Below are 25213 nucleotides of genomic sequence, written 5' to 3'. Positions count from 1 at the left end.
ATTTTTTAAAGTGGATTTCAAAATATCCAACATAGAACAATGATGGGAAATATCAGTAGGTACCATAGGGCATGAACCAATATGGGGGTCAGAAGTCAAAGAAGACAAATAGCAGTTATATAATCTTACCTAGGAGAGCTCATGAGCAGTATAAAGATTATAGGTAATAAAAGAGTGCCAAATATAAATAAAGGAGTAGTTATTTTTAACAAAAATATACCGAAGGTTTGATATGTTTTATATAACACAAGCCTTGAACACGCTCTAAGGAGAAGAAGCCCACCTAAAGGTCACTTGTACTGTTTACTGAATTGGTTTTTACGCATCTAATTCACTAGGAGCCACTTGAAGGCAGAATATTGAGTATCTCTACTAAACTCTCATGAAGCATGCATGAAAAACAGTTTGTTTACAAAGGAGCAATGACCCAACTGATGCTGAGGTTGCCTAGGGCCATCATGGAACTTCACTGAGGTTATTGTTCAGACTTGGCCTGCAATGGGGATACCAATGGATTACTCTAACCAAACAGTATTAAGAAGTACTCAAGATAACTTGTACATTTTTTACATGTTCTACCTCCTTTAGTTTCAAAATTTCCTGTCTGCCTGTCTGTCTGTCTGTCTCTATCTATCTATCTATCTATCTATCTATCTATCTATCTATCTATCTATCTATCTATCTACTTATCAATGTCTCTACCCATGAGTCATTGCAGTTTACCAGAAGAGTGGATGGTGGTATATACTCATTTGCTACAAAGTCACATGGTACAAGATCAAATAGTAACTTTCCTTTTGAAAACCACTAGAGGACTATGTTGTTTACTGCTTTCTCAGCTTTGAAGAAAATTCTTTAGTCTTCTGAATCCTTGCCACACCTTCCCTACTGAGTACACACAACTGAAGAGGAAGCATTCCCTGGGAGGTCATCTAGCACCATTCCTTCTGAATGAGGTCATCTTTGACTTCAAAGTGAACAGGCTATTCTAAAAAGGCTTAAATACGGAGTCCAAGTGTAGTTTATTAATCGCAAGCATGTCTCTCATTGGTGTGACGTAAGCCCAAGCATCACGCAAAAGAAAAAAAAATTCCACAGAGATCATACATTATTTGTTGAGAAGTTAATTAGTACCCTACACATATATCATGGTTTCTAATAACATATACATTTACTTAATGAATAATATTTTAAATGCATGAGAGTAAGTTACAGGTTGTCCTAGTTAATGTTTCTAACACTGTGATAAAACATCATAACCAAAATCAACATGGGGAAGAAAATGTTGACTTCATATTGAATCTTGTAGTCTTAATCATCAAAGGAACTCAGGGTATAGGAACTTATACAGAGGCCATATAGCATTCTCAACCCTCCTAAGTCTGTGACCCTTTAATGCAGTTCCTCAGGTTGTGATAACCCTCATCCATAAAATTATTTCCATTGCTACTTCACAACTGTAATTTTGCTACTGTTATTAATCATAATGTAAATAGTTTGGGAGATAAAGGTTTGCCAAAGGGGTTTTGACACATAGGCTGAGAACCACTGTCACAGAGAAATGTTGCTGCTGCTTACTGGCTTGCTCTTTGTGGCTTGCTCATCTGTCTTTCTTCTAACACCCTGGGCTACCAGCCTGAGGGTAGCACTGCCCAGAATGGGTTAGGCCCTCTCACTTCCATCATCCATCAAGAAAATGGACTACCAACTTGCCTACAAGCCAATCTGATGGAGGTTTTCTCAACAATGTTCCTTCTTTCCAGGTGACTTTAGCTTGTATAAAATTTATCTAAAACTAGCCAGCACATGGGTATAGAGTTTCCTACTAGTTGAGAGCAAACATCATATAATTCGATCATTTTCTTTTTCTATAATATCTGATAGATGCTTTTAAAATTAGTATGCAGTAATTAAATTGTGCTTTGGGGATGTTGATATAGGGAAAAAATAATGAAAATTGTGCAAAAATGTATAAATGTAGCCATTGTTCTTAAGTATTGAGTTTACATTGTCTTTAAGATAGAACCCAAGGAAATCAAGAGAAAGGGGGAAGGAAACACATGTCCAGGCTAAAGATACTTCCTACTAAAGTATGAAAGACCTATGAGTACATATAAGAAAGCTCAAGATGCACCAATGATCTGGTTTTCTAGAGTACAAAAACCATTCATAATCTTCTCATCTTGGAGCTATTCAATGGTTGCATGATTTGTTGATTAGCCCATGAGAAGTGTATGTGAAGCCTAAATCAAGAAATGCATGATCAGGGCTGGATATATAGCTCAGTGGTTAAGAGCACTGGCAGCTTTTCCAGAGGACTGGTTTGAGTCCCAGGACCCACATGATGGCTCTATCTATAACCCCAGTCCTCGGGCATCCAATTCCCTCTTCCTCTGTCCTCCACAAGCCATGGGCACACATATAGTATACAAACATACAGTTGGAAACTAATACATGTCAATATTTTTACAAAGGGAGAGAAGTGCATGGGGAGGCTCCAGGGAGAGCTTTGTGGATATGATGCTCGCTGCTCAAGAATAAGGACTGAAGTTTGATTCTCAACACAAGTACACAAGTAAAAACCTGGCAAGCATGGTTGCCTCCTGTAATCTCAGCACTCAGAAGCAAAAATGGGGACCACTGGGGCAAGTCAGCTAGTTAGACCAGCTGGTACAAGCAGCCTCCAGGTTCAGTGAGAGTCTGTCCATGTAATTAAAGTGGAAAACAAGGAAAGCACCAGACATCAGATTTAGGCCCTATACACACATGTGCACGGATGCTCACGCACAACTGCATACATCACCCATGTTGAATATATATGTGTGTGCATACACAGAACAAATACATCTACAGAAAGTAAAATTTCAGAGAGATAAATTACATGTAGATATGAAATTGTCAAAAATAATTTATATTTTTAAAAATGAAAATAAAACCTGAATTGTACAAACAAGGCACAAATGAAAATGTTGAGAAACTGGCATGATATTCAGTTAAAGGGGGGAATTAAAGGAAATAACAGAAAAATTCAAGTGTGTGTGTGTGTGTGTGTGTGTGTGTGTGTGTAAGATGTTAAAACAGCCCAGAAGTACTACATCCTACACTGAGTATCACTTGACAAAGTGAATGAACAAGGATGGGATCTGTTAGTAGCGTTCAAGCCTTCAGATCAGAAAGTAAAGCAAGAGTAAATGAGGTCTGTAGAGAAGAACTGGATGGGCAGATGCTCAGCAAGCACACAGAGCTTCATTTATAAACCAGCTAGCAGCCTGACAGGTGAAACAGGCTGAGCCACCTGAAAGATCATATTCAGTGGCTGGCATTTCTGGATGCCCAGCTGGGTCTTTTCAACAGACACTGTTCTAAGTTAAATTTGAGTTGCATGCTTCCTTCAACACAGCTTTATAAATCTTGTACAGCATCAATATTTGCCAAACACCTGTCACCATCATTTGTCTAGAATTTGCTAGATTCAGCAAGTCCTGACAGAGGATATTTTATGTGGATGGTTAGTCCTCTACTTTAGACTCACATATATTGATCATATGCTAATGGGTTTGGTTTTGTCTCATCAACAGCATAAATTAATTTAGTCCTACCAAGAGGATTATTTTGGAAAGAAAGAATATTACCCTCAGTATGCCTATGGCTTGGGGGTACAAGTGAATAAATTTCTAACACAGGTAGAATGAAAAATACAGAGACACACACACTTGCTTAAAGTGACTTTCTTTCCTGATCCCTGTACTAGATAAGAGTTGGTTCAATCACATATTTTCACTCGAGTCCCTGAAACCAATACTTCAGGATATATCACAGTGAGCTTTGAATTGAGTGCATATTTCATTGTGAAATAGTGTCTTCTAGCAAAAGGTACATGTTTTTACTGGTAAAGAAAGATTTGTGACTGTCTATCATAATTTCTTAGTAACTTAGGTTAATTGGCAAATTGCTAATGGCTCCAGAGAGCAAAGTAGTGTAACTGCATGCCAAATGTGAATAAAATAAAAGTGCATGAGAATATTTTTAAAGACTCCGAAGTCATGGTTTGGGAAACATAACTGAAGGCAACCCAGACACAATTCACTCCATAACTTAAGGGCATTTCTCACTGAATTGTTGTTTCCTTGAATACTTGTTACCCAGTTAGCTTGAAAATTCCATCACTGAGAATGTTTTCAAATCCAGATTTATAAAGAGATTGCAAAGTGAGAATAGGCACAAAGCCTTCACAGGGAACCAGCAAGTGGCGAGTCTGCCTAAAGCAGATTATGATGTGTATTTTGGCATGAGCTACAGACAACTGAAGGGCCCACAGCAAGCAGCCCTGACAACTCAAAGAGGATTGAAGGAGTCCTGTAGACCAGCAACTGTTACAAGCATTGATGCAGGAAGGTATAAACACAGTGACATTGGCTTCGAGGAAGGATTCACACCAACATGAGCAATGAGGCTCTGTCTGTTGAAGGAGGAGCAAGGAAACTATGATCAGAGATAAAAAAAAGACATTATGAAAAAGAAAAAAAAGCAAAACAGAGTTTCATATGTCTATGAGCATGACGCAAAAACATGTGGACTATAAGACACTCACCCCTTTGCAGCTGTAGTTCAAAACAACAGCAAGGCTATAAAGAAGGCCCTGGCATGCATCCCCAGCAACACCTAACGAGAGAGGGCGAACTCTAGACACGGCTCACATCATCTTTTGGTCTGACTCTACAGAGATGCACGAAAACCAGAGTCTGGGGCTCAGCTCTATGGGATTTCATTCAGGAGTCCAGAAAAGGCTCACCAGTTGGATGTAGTTTTTAACGATCAGGTAATTCTGGTGCCACCAGTTCATGGAATACAGTTGAAAAACAAAGTATACTGGGTAAGGTCTTTCTTCAAACAAATATAAAGATGTCTGGCTCCTATGGGAAACTTTCAGGGGTTTCAAATCCCATGTCCGGGCATCACATTACATGTGAGTATGAATTTCTATAAAAAGAGGTAGTGAGTTCTCTCAATATATTCTTCAGCTGAAGGTTCTCATAAAATTAGAGATTTATTTTGAAAGGTTATAGCACTTTCATAGCTTCTACTTATTCTTCTACACATTGTTCTTTCCTTACCACCTTTAAATTATTAACTGCAATCAGTAATAATAGATAATCTCTAGGAGAGGCAGATACTACCAACCAGGATATTTGAAGATAAGCCTGACCTTCATTTCACGGTGACAGTGGAGAAAGGTCAGAGTACTTATAAAAGAACCTATGATTATAGTTCATAAAATCTCCACTCTCTCCATCCACTCCTGTCAGTTTTATCACTCAGTGTCTTTAGCCTCCTACTATGAACAAGTAGTCACAGAAACATTTATTCATTCAAATGCAAAATTATGAAGATGAATGTGCAACGAAAGTTGATCCTTCATAGTTTTATCAAAATGGAGGAATACAACCTTCCATGGGGGATGGGAAGACAGCAAAGCCCTGGTGCCCAAGGTGAGATATTCAGATGAATGCTGATATAGGTTAGATTTGATCAAGTTAAGGATAACTCCAGTGAGGGAAAATTCCAGCACAGTGTTTAATTTCCTCTTAAAGAGACCAGAGTACTTCACTAAGGGCTTGAGAACTATTTAGGGGTGAGATGGAGACGGCCTTCTTTAATTCTTAACTGGATTTCAATGACTTATAAAAGAGAGTGGTTTGCAATGATTCTCTATGAAGAATACTGTGAAACTTTTTACAAAGTGCTCTATAAGAACCAGCTACAAGGCAATTTGGAGCCATTAAAAAAAATAATTCAGTTAATCCTTGCAACAACCCTGTGATCTGGCTACTACTGTTACATTTATGTTATAGATGAGGAAATCCGGAGACAGGTAGATGAAATTTACTTAATATGAAGTCAGCATATGTGCTTTTTAAAACTATATTCCACTCTCAGATATTCTACACGTAATCTACATGTTTACCATAGCAAGAAATGGTTAAAGATCTTGCAGATGCTAATGGCTAAGATATCAGTCAGTATGCTGATATGTCTGAGGATAGATAAACTCTTATCAGTAATATGCATAATATGATTAATCTGGCAGCTACGGACCAATTTAATGTCTAAAACAATCTGTTAAACACTCAACCTTAATTTTCTAGGGTTGTAAACAATTATCATTTATGATTTACTGTTTAATTAAAAGACAAAACTCTCAAAATATTTCATCTGTTCTATGGTTAGGGATACATAGGAATCAAGTAAAACATTCTTCTGAGTTCTGGTGTCCAGCATGATCTAGAATCACTCTGGATCCTGTTCTCCTAAACTCAAGGCACATACATCCAGTTGTGGGTCCTTTTGAGACTCCCATGTTTCAGATGAAAAGGTAAGTGATGTTCTATCACTGTAAATTACAAATGCCCAGGATAAGTAAAAGTATGTTGATTAGAGTCTTGGGTCTTAGGCCCCACTCCAAACTACAATGTCCAGTATTATGTGCATGCTCATGCTTTGCTTTAGAGTTAAAGCATTACCTCTGGAAAACATTTCAGTTACTAAGGTGAGTTATTTGATGGTTCTTGGAATAATTTCCACTTTGAAAAATCTATATCAACTGTCTTAGTTTGCAGAGCATCTGCTCATCCTTCATAACTAAAGGATAATCAAGGAATCCCTGGATTTCCTCAGGTTCGGATAGCCACTGTGTCTTGCAATATGATGTGTTCTTGTCTAAATAATGGTCCTTGCAACCAGAGTGAACCACTTGAAGACAAGTACTACTGTTAATTAAATTTCTCAGAAGGAAAAAATAAGAAGGGAGATAGCAGAAAAAGAGGGACAATTACACTCATGTTAAAAGCTTCTACAAGGCCAAATGACTGAACAGCAAGAGGATGAAGAGTTAATATGTTGTAGACTGACGCTAACTCATTTAGGACTATTTTAATCCCTTTGAAAGCCATCCATTACCCACATCTGCATCTAACCTAACACCACTGTGACCATCAAAATCTAAAAGTGTGCTCTTAACAAACCATTAACTTCCACCAGTCCAAAAGCTAACAATGTAGTCAGACAACATCTAAAAACTATAGCAGAGTTTTCCCCACTTGCTGTGACCACCTACCTATGTGTCACCCTGTAAAAATATTGTAGAAATACTGTAATTCTGTAACTGACAGAAAGTGCATGTAACCACTCCCACAGTATAATACAGTATTTGGGAACTCTGAATCTGTGTTTGTGGACATGGTCATTCATCTATAGCTCTAGAAGTAACTATCTTGTATAGACTTGGAAGAGAGAACTGTGATTCCGTCAGTGCTGTGCTGTCTTCCCATTGGACTTCCTGTACCTCCAACCCTCAGAAGCAGGGCTAGCCACTGCTACCACCTCTGTCTGTCTTTTTTTTTTCATCTGTGAATCAAGACAGGATCCAAAGAGGAGGTGTAGTTTTCCTCTCTGGGTTTATGGAGAGTTCCTTTACCCTTCTGTGTTAGCCTCTTAAAGTATCCTCTGTGTGTCTTATGTTGATTTGGTGAAGTGGGTAACAGAGACATGAAAATCTTTTAATAAATACATTATGCCTATAAAAAAGGGATTTAAATAATATAGCAAGATAAAGTTGAAAACAGTCTAATGATGGGGTCTTGGATGCACTCATTTGTTGGCTGACATGCTCTAAATTTTTTAAACTTTGATTAGGAATTTTTAACATTTCTATTTAGGATAAATATATAATAAAAGGAGCTTGTTGAATGCTAAGTAATATTTAAAGTGTACTAAATAAATTATTAATATGATCATATACAGAAGGTTGAATTTTAGTCTCCATATTTTAAGGTGGGCAAATTGATATGCAAATGAGATATTTTTTTTTCCTAGAGTAAACCATGAGTAAATTAACAGCTACTTGACTTTGACCATATGATCTGAGTTTTTCTGTGAGCCTAGACATTTTCTGTGCCTACTGAATTATTTTGAACGCAGCCTTTCTGCACTGTGTTAGAAAATGAGAAGTTCCTGAAACAGCACTCTACCAAACTCAAACACCTTCCCTGCCTAGCTCAGTATGCTGGGGCATACAAGAGGCATTGGATACCTTCTCTCTGGTCTGAATTTGACACCAAAAGAAAATAGAAAAATGAAGGCCAACCATACACAGGTTACCCAACTACAATTTCTTTGATCCTTTTCATTTAGAGCAGGGCTTCATATGAAAACAGGCCCTTTATTAAGCCCATTGGTTCTCTGTGTGTGTCTCCTCCCTGTTCTAGTCTCACCCAACTTTTGCCATCATCATGGAGGAAAAAATAAATAAAGAAAGCTTAACTCCTGGCATACTGAAAAGATCTTCTGATTCCTAGACATCTGTACTACTTTGCTTTGCTTCCCTGGAATTAATGAAATGCTAAGCAGCACTTGTTTGCTCTTTTCTTTCTTGTCCAATTCTCCATTACCTATGGTTACAGGGGGAATATTAAAAGGGAGTTTTAATTAGAGAGTAGAAAATTATGCAGCACATTCAGGAGATCCTGGAAGTTAAAACAAGTGATATTTATAGTACGAATTAGAAATGAAATTTTAGACAGGAGGTAGGGTTTTATTTGCTGTTAAATTACAGAAAGCATAATATAAAGTATTTGCTTGTGCTTATGTGTGCATGTGTGCACGAGTGTGAATAACACACATGCAAACACTTCAAAGATGTCATGACATGAGCATCTTCATTGTGAAAAGGGGACTATACCCATAACAAAAATTAAAGTAAACATTAAATTCTCAAAATCACATATTTTAAGGGTCCTACAAAACTAATGTAAGAAGGGAAAATCCAGAGGTAAAACATTTGCTATTCATCATTCATCAGATAGAAGTTCTGTCTTTCAAAGAGGTTGCATTCTGACCACAACATAAAAGGTTGGTCTTTCCAATATGAGGCACTAAATTAACAAGAGAAGGTCAAAATTTGGTCCACAATCATTTGTCATTTCTATTTACTGATATGCAGCTCTGAGACAAGGATTCACTTTGTTCCTGAGAAAACCAGTTTATTGCTCCTCTCCCTGCCATATCTGCCCTGTGTCTGCTACTTATTTTCAAGATAGAGAGGCTTATGTAGGAGATAGTATTGTTCCAAATAAGCTGAAGGCTTCTCTGACAACACAAGAAACTGACCGAATGGCATGTCATCTAATGACTTAATTTTTTTAAAAGCCATAATGTTCCAGTCTTGGTTTCAAAATATCATTTATGAAAGGGACAAAAGTTCAAAGTAGAGAACCAAAAAATTTAAGTGTCCATTATATTCCACAGTATAATAGGGAACTCATATGAGGTAGAGGTGGGAAGATACTTTAAACAATTAGCAGATAAGAGGTTCTTGAGAACAGCTAGAATTTCTCCCTGTCAAATATAAACAAGAAGTTCCATAGTATATGGCATGATATAAGACACTCAGGAGTTCTGGGACTATCAGTATATTGCCTGTAAAAGTTAGAGGTTCTCTGATAAATAAAGGGACACTAAAGAAACATAGCAAGTTTGATTTAATTTTTGGATCCCTTTTAGAATAGCACTAAATTATATTTTTTCAGAAACTGAAGAAAATTAAATATGAGTTATTTAATAGGTGACATTATTGACTAAATGTTAATTTATACTTCTGAAAATGATGTAATGTGGTGGTCATAGCCTTTAAAAATAAAGATTGCTCATAAGGGTCTTGAAATCTTGCTTCTCCTATCTCAGCCTCTCTATTAGTAGTATTGTTTATTTCATGTTTTTACACTATACTATGGTTTTCAGAACAGCTTATATATTTCAAAAGTATTTATATACCCAAAAGAAACAGACATTTAACTAGGGAGGTGGCTTGTAAGAGAACAACAAAATGAGACTGAATGCTTTGCTTGGCATTTGTAACTCTTGTATCAAGTTTGAAGAAGAGGACTTTATAAGTTACTCTTTCTCTGAGATGAATGTTTTTCCAAATTATCACAGCTAATGAACCAAATTATTATCCTCAACTAATATCTGTGCCACCCTCCAAGCAGAACCATTGTTCATTGAAACAGTTGGTGAATGACTTTATGGATAGATCATCTTAATACCTACACCATTTCTTAAATGAATGTAACCTGTTCTCCGTGGGCTGAGAATGAAGTCACTCACTCAAGTCAAATGGCTTTGACCATAGCAGGAAGTCTGTATCCAAAAATCGAGCCTACAATTCATTTCTTGGTGCAGTAGAACTGTCAACTCTCAGCTTAGCTACGATGGAGGTAAAATGCTTTGGTGATGTGAGGGTCATTGAAATACAGCCTTATTACAATGAAAAAAAAATAAAGGTTGCTTAAAGTTGAAGTATCTTGATGCCTGTGACTGTCTTCCTACAAATGGTTCCAAATAAAATTGTAGTGTGAGCACTTCTTTGTGTGTGTGTGCGCGCGCACGTGCACGAGAGAGAGAGAGAGAGAGAGGAGAGAGAGAGAGAGAGAGAGAGAGAGAGAGAGAGAGAGAGAGAGAGAGAGAGAGAGGAAGAGAGAGAGAGAGAGAATGAGAATTGTGTGCTCTTGAACGTAGAGGTAAGAGAAAGATGACATTAACATGTTGCTAGGTTAAAATAAGTTGCTAAGTTAAAATAAGTGAATTTAGTTATCATGAACATCACTGCATTATTTTATCAACTATTCTATACCATAAGCTATAAGCAAAAGATGTCCGGATTCCAAAGAGCAAACAGTAATATGTAAAAATGTTCAGAATTCAAGACTAGAATTGTGGGTAGCAGTAGAGAATGTGCTTGGTATGCATGAGGTTATGTGTTAAAAATCACTAGAATCACAAAGTAAATTCTTTCAAGCTCAATGTTTTAAGCTCCTCAGTGAGTTTCTCACATGAGCTATGAAAACACATATGAGGCTACATGTGAGCTCCTCCCTGTGTCCACATTCTGTCTAGCCTTGTGTCATGCTTTCAGCTTTCATTTCTATATTATTCCACATCTGGTTACTTAATGAAGGTATTGATCCTAAGACAACATGGTCCATTCTTTCCCTAGTACCTTTTGGGTATCTAAACTGATTTCAAAATGACAGGTATAGTTTTGGCGTGAAACCTACTCGGGAGGGCTTAGGTGAGCCTTCCAGACTTTCCAGAAGGTAGTAGGACTGTAGCTCTATTGGATGGGAGTGCTGACAGAGGCTCCATCATGGTGTGCTCACAGTCTATAAACTAAGCAGGAAAGGCTTCACCACAAAGAAAATAATTTCCCTGAAGTTGCCTACTGCTTGTGAAAATATTTCATCATCTGCTCCTCTTATGAGACAGGCAAGACAAGTATCATTTGCCATTAGACTCACATGTAGCTCTCAAGTTTTTGGTCTTCATCATGCAGCCAGGATGTTCTCATTATGAGCTAACCAGATGATGCCAACAATCTATTGTCTGAGCTCACAGATAGAATCAGAAACCATAGAATTCAAAATTTCACACGAATCTAAGTAGATTCTACAAAAATGTCTTTTTAATTACCAGTAAATGAGGGAACCTCAGATTTCCAAATGATGATTGGGTGTTACTTCTTAATAGTGTTAAATCATTTTTAGTGGTTCAAAAGAACAGTATATTAAACTAGGAGAATTAAAAGATAACTATTTCTTTACCTGTGGGACCTCAATAAAAGTTTCTGACCACTCCTTTACTGATCCAAATGTTATATAATTCTGATACTGAAGCACTTATAAATAAACCAGGCCATGATGCCTGTGTATAAATGCAAGTGTCCATGTACATGTTCACAAAGATGAGTAGAGGTGCATCAGACTGAATTTGGCACCATCTTGGATTTCTGTCTCTCTTTCTAAGCAGTAGAGAGGAGAGTAGGAGAACTTCTGTGTACCAGGAATCATGCTAAGCACTTTATGAGGCTTCTCTACTAATTAAGAAATTGCTATTGATCACAGATGATGAAGTTAAAACTCAGAAAAATGAATTTGCCTATCACAAGAAAACAAATAGGAGAACCGCAAATCTTCAAAGAAAAGCTGAAGGTGTTCTTCCAATACACTCAAGCATAAATCCTCCCTTGCCCAGAGCTAGTACCCTGAATAGGACAACTAGAATACAGTGACTAGCACAAGGACAAGGGCCATGTCAGCTACATACCGCAGAAGTGGAGAACAAGGCCATGTTTCATAATTAATCCTGTGTGAAAGATGGGAGTGGAAGAGTGCAATTTCCCAACTTGAGTAGAGCATTTGTATTACTTGTGTTTCCTGGCTTGCCCACAGGGGACTACTTTCTCACAATGTGTTCAAATCAGACCACAAACTAATTGTCAGATGTCATTTTTTTTTTCTGCTTGTTTGTATGTGACAGTGTCTTGTTGTGTACCACATAATGGTCTTGAAATCATGCTTCTCCTATCTCAGCCTTTCTATTAGTAGGATTGTTTATTTGAGGTTTTTATACTATACTATGGTTTTCAGAACAGCTTACATATTTCAAAATTATTTATGCAGTCAAAAGAAACATAGACAATTACATTTTTATTTTTAAAGCACTAGACCTTGAATTCTTTCTAAGCTCAATAAGTAACTGAGTGGATAAGTTAAAAAAAAAGTCAGCTTATTAAGAAATGAAGTTGTTAATTTTGATTCTATCTTATCAAACATCTAACATAATGTAGAAAAGCATCTTCATTGCTGAACATTTTTGTGTGGGCCTATATGTTCTTAGCATTAGTTAACCTTACCTCTAGCCCAACCACAAAGATCGATGAAGAAATCTATTCAAGAATTTTCATCCTCCCAGAATTTTCTAGAAAGCAAAATGCCCGGCTTTCTACCCTCACTAAAATATTTCCCACTCTGAACCTAGCAGATTCAGCCTACGATGGTTTCTTCCTTAGAAACTGGTTCTTGCTCTCTTCTATAGCCTGTCTTCCAGCTGCGGGACTCAAGCAATATTTTCACTTGAGCCTCATAAGTGGATGAGACTGTGGAGACTGCTACCTCATAGTAACTTCCAAACATGCTAAAACGTGAATAAACTCAGAAAATGTTTGCCTTGGTTTTCAAAGGATACTTGCCCTTAAAATTATTTTCTCTCTTGTTGTTGTTGTGTGTGGTGTGTGTTGTTGGCAAACATGTGCAGATTCCGAAGACGACTGGATATATTACATTCTCTTCTTCCACCTTTATGTGGGTTCTGGAGATCAAAGTTCGGTTGTCAGTTTTGTATTACTGAGTGTTAAATGCCTTGATCTTTAGGGGGTGTCTCCCTGGCTCTCACACATTCATTTTAAAAATGAATTTTCATTTCTCACACATTTTCTTTTAAAAATTGAAGGAAATCCGTGTCTAGCACATTAATTCTACAAAATGAAACTTCATGTTTGAATTCTAGGAGCAACATAGAAATGCGTAAGACAGACAAGCAAAAAACTGACATAAGATCACAAAACGAAGATAACTCGGATTGTTACAGGCATTTAGAACTCCCCTCCCTCTCTGCCATTTTCTAGTTATTTCCTTACAAACCCTGAGAATATTTTAATTAGTTGTGGTTTTTTCCATAATGGTCTCCTTTGTTGCCAAGAAAAGTTTCTTTGTTAAGGGAGCAGATGAGGGAGTTTCATATGAGGTTGTGTCTCCCTAGGAATGCCAACATACAAACCCACAAATTCTCACCAATACAAATGGGTAAACATGAGCTGATCAAAGACAGCAACAACAGACATGCTAAGTGAACAGGGCTCAGGGATGCTCACCAAAGATGCCTCAACCCTACAGAAAGAACTATAGGCAACTAAAGAATGCTAAGAAGTCTTCTTGAAGGAAAGGCACACCAACTGGTTATACAACACCAAATGGTCAGCCCTGAGAAGACACATGCAAGTAGCTTTATACAGAATGGTGAGGATATACTTAGGACTATATGAATATACATAAATATATATGTGAGTACAATTAAATAAATAGGGCATGAATTATAAAGAGAAAAAGGAGAATATGAGAGGGTATGAAAGAAGGAAAGGGATCTGAAAATGATGTAATTTACAGAAAAAAAAAACCCTTAGAACCTGAAAACAAGGGTATTTGACTGTAAATGTTCAGATGTTCATTGAAGTAAGTTGTGTATATAATTTATTATCTGAAGATGGACTGTACATTTCTGTCAATTTCTTTGTTCTTTGTAGTTTCCATTGGGAAAGAGAAATTCAGAAGCTCAGGCTTTGGGCACATTCCCCTGCTGGGTGATCTCTATTTTTGGAGTGTTTCCTATCCACTTCCAAGACCAAATACACGCATGGCTTCCCAACTGTATGATTGATGAGCAGCTTGCAATTGGCCACGCAGGAGGTTTTATGAATCAAGACTAGCTACCCCTACAAACCAGGGCTGTTTTCCTTTTTTTTTTTTTTTTTTTAACCATGCCTCCTTTATGAGACAGATTGCCTAAAACCTATGTGTACTATAAGACCCTTCTGCTTTCCATATAATCTTCATCCTTAGGCAGTTGTAATGCCGTCACTTATCTCACTAAGGGGTAACTGTGGATTAGGGATTGAGAGAGAGAGGCAGCTATGAATTAATAGCAACAAGGAAAAATAGACATGAAATCCCCTATTGAACTTTAGCACTGCTCAATAATGTTGCTATTTATTAAGTTTACCATTGATATTAAATGGTGGTTTTACCCACAGCAACAACACTCAAAGCAGTCATTGATACTTTAATGTGAATGCACTGCCTGTCAAGCATTTTGTGTGAAAATTCAAATAGTGGGTACTCTCAAAGAATGTTTGCTGGGTTCTTAAAATTTCCCAAAACTAACTTAATTTCTTAAACATGTCTTTGTTGTCACACACATAACAGAACTTAAAAGAAGAAATTATATAGGAAATGACGACAGGGGAGTGCAAGTATAAGAAGAGTTAGAGATACCACATTGCTTTCTTGATTCTAGACCTCAGTATTGAAGCTACATTCCAGCACTGGTTAAATATGCTAGGCTCCTGGCACTGTGTTAAGTCAGGCTCTACACCTTATTGTTTAAAATAGAAGTCTGTGCATGATTGCAGGAAGTCATCTTCAGCAAAATCCCAAACAGGCCAGGAGTCATCTTCAGAGACAACAAGCAAGAGCTTAACCACTCCAAGGTAAATGAGACTAGGTGTTGCTGGGATTGAATCCTGTTTTATTATAAATGTTTTTATGTATAAAAGTCCTTGCCCCAAATTCACAATTGGTAAAATATTAGAATATTTGCTCTCAAAAGGCATGCACCCAAACCATTTTTGGGACATGAACTTTCTGCCCCAAGGTTCCAAGACAGATATAACTCATTGTATCAACAATTTATTTACTCACTGTAAAGCATCCAATTATTCTAGCAGTATGGCTCCCGAGTGATGCTCAGCTATGAATCTTAAATCTATAATGGGGCTGTGATGTTTGCTACTGGTAGAGCTTTAGGGGAGGTAAGTAGCCCCTACTTAATAAATTTCTCCTTCTTCTTCATTATGATGAAAACATAGTATGATGTATCCAAAAATAACAGCATGCCCGTGAACTCTCAGCAGGCACTCCTCTTGCTTAGTTTGCAGCACTACTGTCTGGTTTCCCTAGAAAAGAGATGATTTCTATCCTCAAGACGAAAAAGTTTTTGTGTGCATAAAAACTGGTTAAAACCATAGATTTTTTCGTAGACTGAAACTCTCTACTCTGTAATGGTGATTTAAGTAAAATCCAGAACATTGAAAACTCCACAGAACAGGTAATATATGTTCCACACACATTACTTCTGCATATAATTAAGTTATCAAAATAATTCCTATCTGTCAACCATCTATAATCCATCATTCTAGGCAATATCTCATATATTGCCCAGGTTGGTCTTGAACTCAAAATCGTCTTGCTTTAGTCTCCTGCATTTGGGATTATGAGTATGTTTCAGAGTTTGGGTGATTCTGCACAGGAACATTTTTTAAAAACAAAATCACTTTTAAGTAGTTATGAATCCAACTTTGCCAAGGAGATGGAATGAGCGTTATAGAATAAGTAATGTAGCATAAAACTTTGCCATGAAAAGATAATGTATTTCCATGCTATCTTTAGAAGCTATGAAATGGAAATTAATAGCAGAAACTGATGAATATAATTGCTGAGAATAAAGCCTTAGGGAGAAGAAATGCCATCAATTTGTCCTTTTTCTCTTTGGGGTTGGGGTCTGACAGCACTAACCGAATTTATCTTCTTATTAGATTTTATTGGATGCTAATATATCCAAATATCAAAATATCAAATATCCAAATATCAAAAATATTATATGCTACCCTCAAATATGTACAACCATTATAATTTTATATCTCAGTTAAAAGTAAAAGTTGGCATATATAAGACAATAAGAAAAATGAAATGACTATGATAAGAAGAAGAATATAAGAAGATAATAAGGTGCCTTCAATGTGACTGGAAACATCTCCTATAGTAAACCTCTAAAGCAGATTAGATACACAGTTTAGCTTTGGAAGAAGTAAATTGGACTAACCTGTAAGACTTTTTGTAGTTGAATTATACTAAACAGAGGGAAGATACATTCTACAAACTAGAATGAGCAGGAAGATTTAACCCATGGCAAGTCCAGTGCTAGTCTTGGGTCTTCTGACTGCACAAATGTTGTAGTTCTAGTCGAAGGCGATGTCTAATTTCCTTTATTTTTGAAAAGTAGCTCACAGTATTTCGTGGGGATCCAGCTACATCTGGTTAATTCTGGCTGTGATGTGAATAATCATGACCCAGGAAGTTAGTTCACAAGTGGAGCAAGTATTTCACAAGTATTATTTTAAGTTCATAGAAAACAATACCCTTAGGAATTAGAGAAGCCAACTCTGTGTGTGTGTGTGTGTGTGTGTGTGTGTGTGTGTGTATGAAGAAATAAACAAACTTTTGGTTTCTTTAAGGATTATAATCAAGTTGTCTAATGTGATCAAATAACACACATGTAACACAACACCCAAGACATGTGAAACTAAATTTCAGGATAAATATTACATTATAAAGTTAGGCATATTTCTTTTCCAAAATCATGAACATAGTCACTACCTGAACATTCATTTTTCATAAAAAACATATTGTGAAGAGTTTCAACAAATTCTGTGCTATGAGTAAACTGTAGACACATGTTTGTGCATGTTGTGAGTATGTGTGCATGTGTGCAGTGCAACGCGTTAGAGGTTGACATCAGGTGTCTTCCTTGATCTTTCCATCTTATTTTTGGAGACAAAGCCTCCCACTGGACCTGGAGCTCACTGGGCTTCAGGGATCCCTTGTCTATACTTCCTCCTGGGCCTGGAGATAACAGGTGTCTGCTACCAGCCCCAGCCTTTCCATGGTGCTGGGGATAAGCTCGGGTCCTGCATGTGAAGCACACACTCTATCAACTGAGAAACCTCCTAGGCTTCAGGTTCAACATTTTGAATACTCTTGATGGTCAGAAAGGATAAACCAGGAGAATATTTTCAAATATAAAATTTTATATAATATCTTACTTAGACAGGGACTACATTATATTTCCAATGTGAAACCAGCTGAAGTACTAATTCACAACCAATTAATTAAGCTGCCACCAGAACTTACAAAATGGGATGAGCAAAATGTTTGCTTCCTTCTTCTAAGCTATAGAATATTATCCTTTGAAAGATCCTGGGATGGTCTACAAACTGAATCAATTGGGGCTTTCTGTTATAATGAATCGGTAATAATTCATCTTCGAAGCAACATAAAATCACATTTTTTTATTAAAATGTATCCAGGTAGCCTTCGGTGTGCAAACCAACAGCCAGCAAAGTTTAGATCAGCTGAACCTGGTTCAGCATCAGTTGAAAAGATGCAAGAACCTGCACTTCCCGGAGGGCCATAATGTGAAGCTAAGCAAACTGGAGCTGCGTTTACAATGTCTAACAAGGCAGAAACTGGAACGGATGTGCCAGACTTCAATATCCATTACCACAAAGTGGTTGCTGAATCTTCTTGTAAAATAGCTCTCAGCTGCCCTATTCCTCATAGTCCCATCATAACTAGAAGGAGCATCCAAGCTGTGTGTGTTAACAGGAAGATAACAGACAGCAATATACATAGGAGCAGCTGAGGGAGGAAACGATATGTTACAAGATGTTTTCTGACAGATCTAAATTTGAATTGCTCTCTTCAAAGGTCAAAGGAACAGGAGGTATCAATAATTTGCACATTTCTAACCATCCCTTAGATGTAGTTCAGATTGGTTTCCAGGAATAATGATGGGTTCTACAGAAGATTTTAATGAGCAGTTGATTGATTAACGGATGGGTTCAATTTGGCAGGATACAAGTCAGCAAGGCCTAAGATTATAATATTTTCCAGTCAACTGCTAAATTTGAAACTTTATGTATAACTAATCCAGTGCACAAGGGCTTCTTCTTCTCATTCTCCCTCTCCCTTTCCCTCTCCCTTTCCCTTTCCCTCTCCCTCTCCCTCTCCTTCTCCTTCTCCTTCTCCTTCTCCTTCTCCTTCTCCTTCTTCTCCTTCTCCTTCTCCTTCTTCTTCTTCTTCTCCTCCTCCTCCTCCTCCTCTTCCTCCTCCTTGTCCTTCTTCTTCTATTACTACTACTACTACTACTACTACTACTACTACTACTACTACTGCTACTACTACTACCACTACTACTACTACTACCTTTTTTTTTGCTACTTAAACAGAAACAGGAAAAAATACAGGAAAGGGATAGTGCCTATTCTAAGCTCTAGGAAAACACTATCTACCATCTCTATCATTGTTTCCATTACGAGTTTGTTGAAGGGTAGGTAAATGATGGACCTCAGGTTAACAAAATACTCTTGCTTCTTTTATTTCTATCCAGGAATATAGTTTAATACTCAAAGGCATAGCATCCATCTTGCCACCATGAGGCATAGAACACAAGAACACAATTTGTACAAAAGAGCCATAATTCTAAAAACATAGAAATAAAGGAAAAAAAGATATGTACACAGGTCTGTAATGGCACCATTGAACAACTGATTGCATTGTGAACTGATAGACTGCAGATAATTTGCATGTGTGTTGTTTCTATGACAGCTGAAAAAGTTTTATGTTTGCAAACATGATTTACAAAAAAAAATAATAATAATAATTCAAGAAAAAATACAGACAGGGGCGAGGGCATCTTTTGAAAACTAGGTCAAAGACAGTAAACCCATACCATACTCACCTAGGAAGACCACCTCGCATCTTAACCACTCTTAATTATGAGTTTACTAAACTCAAATAATAAATGTAAGGTTTGTGGGACTCCCCATTTTCCTACCAAAACTGAATGATTTGTTTCCCAGTAGAGAGGCCTTAGAAAGGCTTACCACAAGGTTACTTTTGAGAGTCAGCCCTTTCCTTCTACCTTCATGTAGGAAACCTACCAAGTAGCTATGAAAAAAGGAACTTTACCCACTGAGCCATCTCAGTAGCCAAAAAATATTATTTTTTGATATGGCTATACAAGAGATGGACAAAGTCATATGGGCAGTAAGGGCTAGTCAGTGGAAATCCATTTTATTTAACTCAATGAAGTAAAATTTTATCTCTATCTGTAAAATATATATAAAACATAACAATATAATCATTTGATTTTTTTTTGTAGAATTAAAAATACACATAGCAAATCCTGCATTGTATTGGCATAAAAACAGACATGTTGATCAATGGCATCAATTGAAGACATAGGCATTAATCCACACACCTATGGACATTTAACTTTTGATAAAGAACCCAGAAATACACACTGGAAAAAGAGACCTTTTTAAATAAATGGTGCTCATTAAATGGGATGTCTACCTGTAGAACAATGTAAATATATCCATACCTATCATCCTACACAAGACTCAAGTCCAACTGGATCAAAGACCTCAACATAAAATCAGGCAGGGTGAGCCTGATAGAAGAGAAAGTGGGAAACATCCTTGCGTGCATTGGCACAGGAGACAACATTCTGAACAGAACATTGATAACACAGGCACTAAGGTCAACAATTAATAAATAGGACCTCATGAAACTGAGAAGCTTCTGTAAGGCAAAGAACACAGTCAATTGGAGTCAGCATCCAGAATGATAGTTTTACCAACTCCACAACCAACAGAGGTCTAATATCCAATATGTATAAAGAAATCAAGAAATTAGATATCCAAATACTAAATAGTCAAATTTAAATATGAGGTAGAGACTTAAACAGAGACTTCTCAATAGAGGAAACACAAACAGCTGAGAAAAACTTAAAGAAATACTCAACATCCTTAGCCATTAGGAAAATAAAAATCAAAACTATTTTGATATTCCATTTTACACTTGTCAGATTGGCTAAGATCAATATTACAAGGGACAGCTCATTCTGGGTAGGATGGGGAGCAAGTGGAAACACTTCTCTATCACTGGAAGGAAGACAAGTTTGCACAGGTACTATGGAAATCACTAGGGCAGTTCCTTCAACAACTAGAATGGATCTACCACAAGAAGCAGATATACCACTCTTCGGTATATACTAAAGACTCTCTATCCTACCACAAGAACAATTATTCAACCATGTTCACTGCAGATTCATTCATAACAACTAGAAATTGGAAACAATCTAGATGACCCTCAATGGAAGAACAGATATAGAAAATGTGGTACATTCACATAATGGGAAATTTTTACTCCACTGTTAAAAAAATGGTATCATGAAATTTACAGGCAAATGGATGAAATTAAAAAAATATATCCTGAGTGAGGTGCATTCTAACAATAGCAAAATGTTACAGTAGGTTTTTATAGTCAACAATGAGTCTGAACTTGACTTCCTAGTCATATGCTATATCTGGTAGCCATGATTAATTCATATTTCAAGCAAGTACTCCGGCTAATCCAATACATGGCATGTAATTATCCAATACCTCCAACTGCACTCTTTCCAGATATTTTTTTTTATTCTGGTCAACTGGTTAACATGTATCCAAAGCTCTGTACTATGAAAATAAAAGAAAGAATCATTTAAAAATAATAATTTCCCCCTCTCTTGAATTTCCTAGGACTTGCATCTAAGTTAGAGACCATACGGTGCATATTGGCTGCATGTCACAAAGTCGATGTCTTTCCAAAGATGCGTTGCATTTACATAAGGATACTACGAAGCAAAATCTCTTAAAACCTTAAGACACAGACAGATGGTAAAGTGTAAATTAAGATTCTGCACATTATAGGAAACTCACAACTACCTTCAGTAATTGGTAGAGCATAAATAACCTAATTTAAATGTGTGAAATAACCTAAGGGTTGCCAGATTTCCACCCACCCACCCAGAAAGGAAAACTTCTACCATCAGCCTATAGCTAAAATTCTCTAAAATTTATCCATGGTCTTTTTCTTTTAAGTGTGTCAAAAATAATTTGGATTCCATTTCATCCACTTCCCTTCTCCTTGTTTGTGTTCTGACAGTTGAATGGGCAGTGAAATGCTCAGAATACACGAGATTAACAAAGCCTATGCAATCTAGACACTGACTGATTGTGATGGGATTTACATCTTGAATGCCCTTACATGCCATATGTTAAAGGCTTGGCCCCAGATCTGTAGTGAATATTGCTAGAGGAAAGACCAAAAAAGGAAGAAGTAAGAAGAAAGTACAGAAAGGAAGAAAAAATAATAATCTGCTGCTTTTTGTTGTTGTTGTTAAGGAAATACAACAGTATTTAAAAGTTCCTAGGGAGAGAGGGCTTGTATATTTATTATATAATGTTCAAAGCAATTATAGTTTTTGCTTTGAAATGTGTGCAGTTGTGTATGGATGTTTGTGTATCAGGTAGGTAAGGTGTGTGTGTGGTGTGTGTGTGTGTGTGTGTGTGTGTGTGTGTGCACATGCATATGTATATGGTACATATGGAGAGGCAGTTCTCCTATACCTTGTTGAAGCTGAGCTTGTCTTGTGTCTGCTGTATTGCCTACTCCAGCCTCTCACGGGAGAAATCTCTGAGAGTTTCTCCTCTCTGCTTCCTGTCTCAATGTAGGAGGGCTGGGATTGCAAAAGCATGCTGCATATTCCCGCTCAGCTCATACTTTGTATGGCAAGTGATGTTACCCTGTGCACCATTTTACCAACCACAAACTCATACTTGATCTCATATGATCTTGTGATTCAAAATCAAACTTTCAATAACATGCTTTCTGCCTGGAGAACAAGAGAACAGTTTGTCATCCTAGGTGTCCTTAAAATTATAACATACATGTATGAACATCTAAAGAAAATTGGAACAACTCTAAAATACCAAGAGAGATGCCAAATATTGTTAAATATTTTAATGGCCATACTAGTTTAGCATTAGCATTGAATGAATTCAAAGAACAGTTACAAACTCTATAATAAATCATAAAGTCAATACATGCAATATATTTGTATCTATAATCAAATAGAAGATGCAGCTTTCTTAGTTTATTAAAGGCGGATAAGAATTTTACATTCTTCATTATCATTAATTTTTGTCATATCCATAGCTGACATATATTATGATTTTATTCTAATGTATATGACTACAGCAGTGGTTCTCAATCTTCCTAATGCTGAAAGCCTTTAATACAGTTCCTCATAATGAGGTGACCTACACCATAAAGTTGCTTTTGTTGCTACTTCATAAGTGTAATTTTGCTACTGTTCTGAACTATAATGTACATCTCTGTGTTTTCCTATCGGGAGACCCCCATGTAAAAGGGTAGTTTGACCCCCAAAGGGGTCACAACTCACAGATTGAGAACTACTGGGCTAAATTATCAAGTAGTTTTTTGGAAAATCTGTCAAAATCACCCTATTCTATATCATGATCTCTAAATTAATTTTTTAAGTAAAAGGAAAGGAAAACAAACTGAATTATATTGATATTGTGAAAATACCCAGGTTGTGGAATTGTACAAGCTTGAATGGGAATCCTGGCTTTAGGACTAATAGACAGTTGTGTAGTCTCTTTAGATCTGTGAAGAACATAAGGAACAAAAATACTTCCCTTACAGAACTGTAGTTTAAAAATGAGTACATCTATACAAACATGGATACCCTTCCCACAGATTAATATCAATTAATAGTAATGTTGAATAATTAAGGCTTGAGAGATTTATGTTAAGCACAGATTTCACCCCACTCTGCTCCCTATCCTAATTGTGTGTTAAACTGCAGCAAGTCTGTGTTCAAAATGCCCATTTAAATAATCGGAATGAAAATGAAGATGGGAGAAGCTTTACCACCTTTTCTTCATGTCTCTTTTCTTCCTATCTCCTATATCAAATCTTAAATCTGAAAACTAAAATACATTCAGTTTTAAATAATAATGACTCACTGAAAGAAATACATACAAGTTTATAAATGTAGCCTGAATGAATTGATACCTAGGGAAACTCAGAACAAAGTTAATTAAGCATGATTAAGAAAAAAGTCTAGGGTGGGGTGGTAAGGAGGGGGAGGGGGAAGGGAACAGTGGTTTGTTTTAGTTTTTGTTATTTTATTTTATTTTATTTTATTTTATTTTTTTGAGGGGATCCTGGGAAATGAGATATTGTAAATAAAGAAAACATCTAATAAAATAATGTTGCATAGAGCAAACAAAAAAAAAAGAGAGAAAAAAGTCTAATATTTTTATAGGAGGACTATACTTGATGAAATGTTAATGAATAATATTTCTTAATCTTCGTAAAATAGAATTTATATGGTCTTCTCGATAATGTATCATAGATACTGCCTACAGATGCATTCATCCATTGTGCATGCCTTCTGTATGAACAGGAGTTTTGTTTCCAAGTCCAAGGGATCCGAGGGCAAAGACACTACTAATGTAATTGTATTAGCACATACATCATTGTATAGTGCAATATCAAAAAAAAAAAATGCTAGGAGACATAATAGCGACCATCTGGTTAGTATTTATGGGCTGATTTACAAATAGGTCAAGTACTATTAATGGTCTGAAAAAAAGCCATAGGGTAATTCTAATGAGCCCAATTCATGACAAAGATGCCATCAGTGATAATCTTGCATACATTGCTTGCTATTTCCTTCAACTGTCTGAGATCCAGCCATCTAGCATATCTTACAAACCAACTATTGCTGATCAATACGAGCCTGGTTTCCTTTCTCTTCAGCTATTCATAGACTTACTGATAAGTATTAAATAATAATAACACCATCACTGTTGGATATTTGGTATCTTTACCAAACATATTATATAAGAGATCGTAGTCACGGGTCACTAAGGTAAAAATCGCCTCTCCAGGGCCACAGTCAAGCAGAGGCAACCTTGACTGACTTACTGAGCATCAACAGAAGCACAAATTTATTGCATATGCAGATTTGGTGTTGGCCATTTTCTTAGTTGAAGAGTACTGTGGTTTTTATGATTTTGCCTGTATATTACCTCTCGTAAATACTTTGCAAGCGATTCATATAATAAGGTAGGTGAGAGACAAGTTAAAACTAATGTCTAGAGGAGAGATGGAGAAAGTTTTGGGCTATGCTAGCATTCATTCCGTATGTAGGGACCCACATGAAAGATCAAAGGGTTCTGAGTAAATTCCCGCTGTAACTTCAGCAGCTTTGCTGATTTATATCATCGGGCTTCCAGCACGTTCTTCAAGTCTTACTCAACAAAACAAGAGTGATGAATTTAATGTTCAGAAAATTGACATAAAACCCAGAAACCAGTGTGTCATAGCCGAAGAATGCCTGTCATCTGTTTCGCTGCATGACTCCGGATAAATGTGAAGTTGTGATGAAGCGAGGTGGAGGTGCTGTGCTACGTATTTCAAAGGATGACTACATATGCCTGTGCACTTGGTATTGCAATATTACAAACTGCCATGTCATCCTTCTCAGACAGAAGCTAATGATGGACTTCATTACACTTCCAATAATGCAGAAAACAGTAATTGATGGCATTTTGATGGCAGGGGGCAAGTGTAAGAAAATAAACAACACAAAACAAGGTCACTTGCCATCATCAGAAACCAATTCTCCCACCATAGCAAGTCCTGGACACACCACCACACCGGAAACGCAAGATTCAGATCTAAAATCACTTATCATGATGATGATACAGGACACTAAGAAAGATGTAAATAGCACCCTCAAAGAAATACAGGAGAACACAGGTAAAGAGCTAGAAGCGCTTAAAGAGGAAACA

General features: G+C 36.8%; 1 protein-coding gene and 1 pseudogene across 11 annotated transcripts in view; both read right to left on the bottom strand.

The window, feature by feature from the left end:
• The window catches only part of Map2 (microtubule associated protein 2), a 264189-nt gene that overhangs the window by 131608 nt on the left and 107368 nt on the right, over positions 1-25213 (bottom strand). The window contains exon 1 of one of the 11 annotated variants that reach the window (XM_031367773.1): positions 11352-11400. The exons of the other annotated variants lie outside the window; for them this stretch is intronic. The gene's annotated coding sequence lies outside the window, so the exon portion shown is untranslated. Of the gene's footprint in view, positions 1-11351; positions 11401-25213 lie in introns of those variants that run through there. 11 annotated transcript variants of the gene reach the window in all.
• Positions 7403-7538, bottom strand: LOC116089668 (annotated as a pseudogene).

This window comes from Mastomys coucha, unplaced genomic scaffold (assembly GCF_008632895.1).
Source record: "Mastomys coucha isolate ucsf_1 unplaced genomic scaffold, UCSF_Mcou_1 pScaffold14, whole genome shotgun sequence".
In the NCBI taxonomy this organism is placed as follows: Eukaryota; Metazoa; Chordata; class Mammalia; order Rodentia; family Muridae; genus Mastomys; species Mastomys coucha.
The sequence above is the reverse complement of the archived record's forward strand: the minus strand, read 5'-3'. Positions and strand labels throughout refer to the sequence as shown.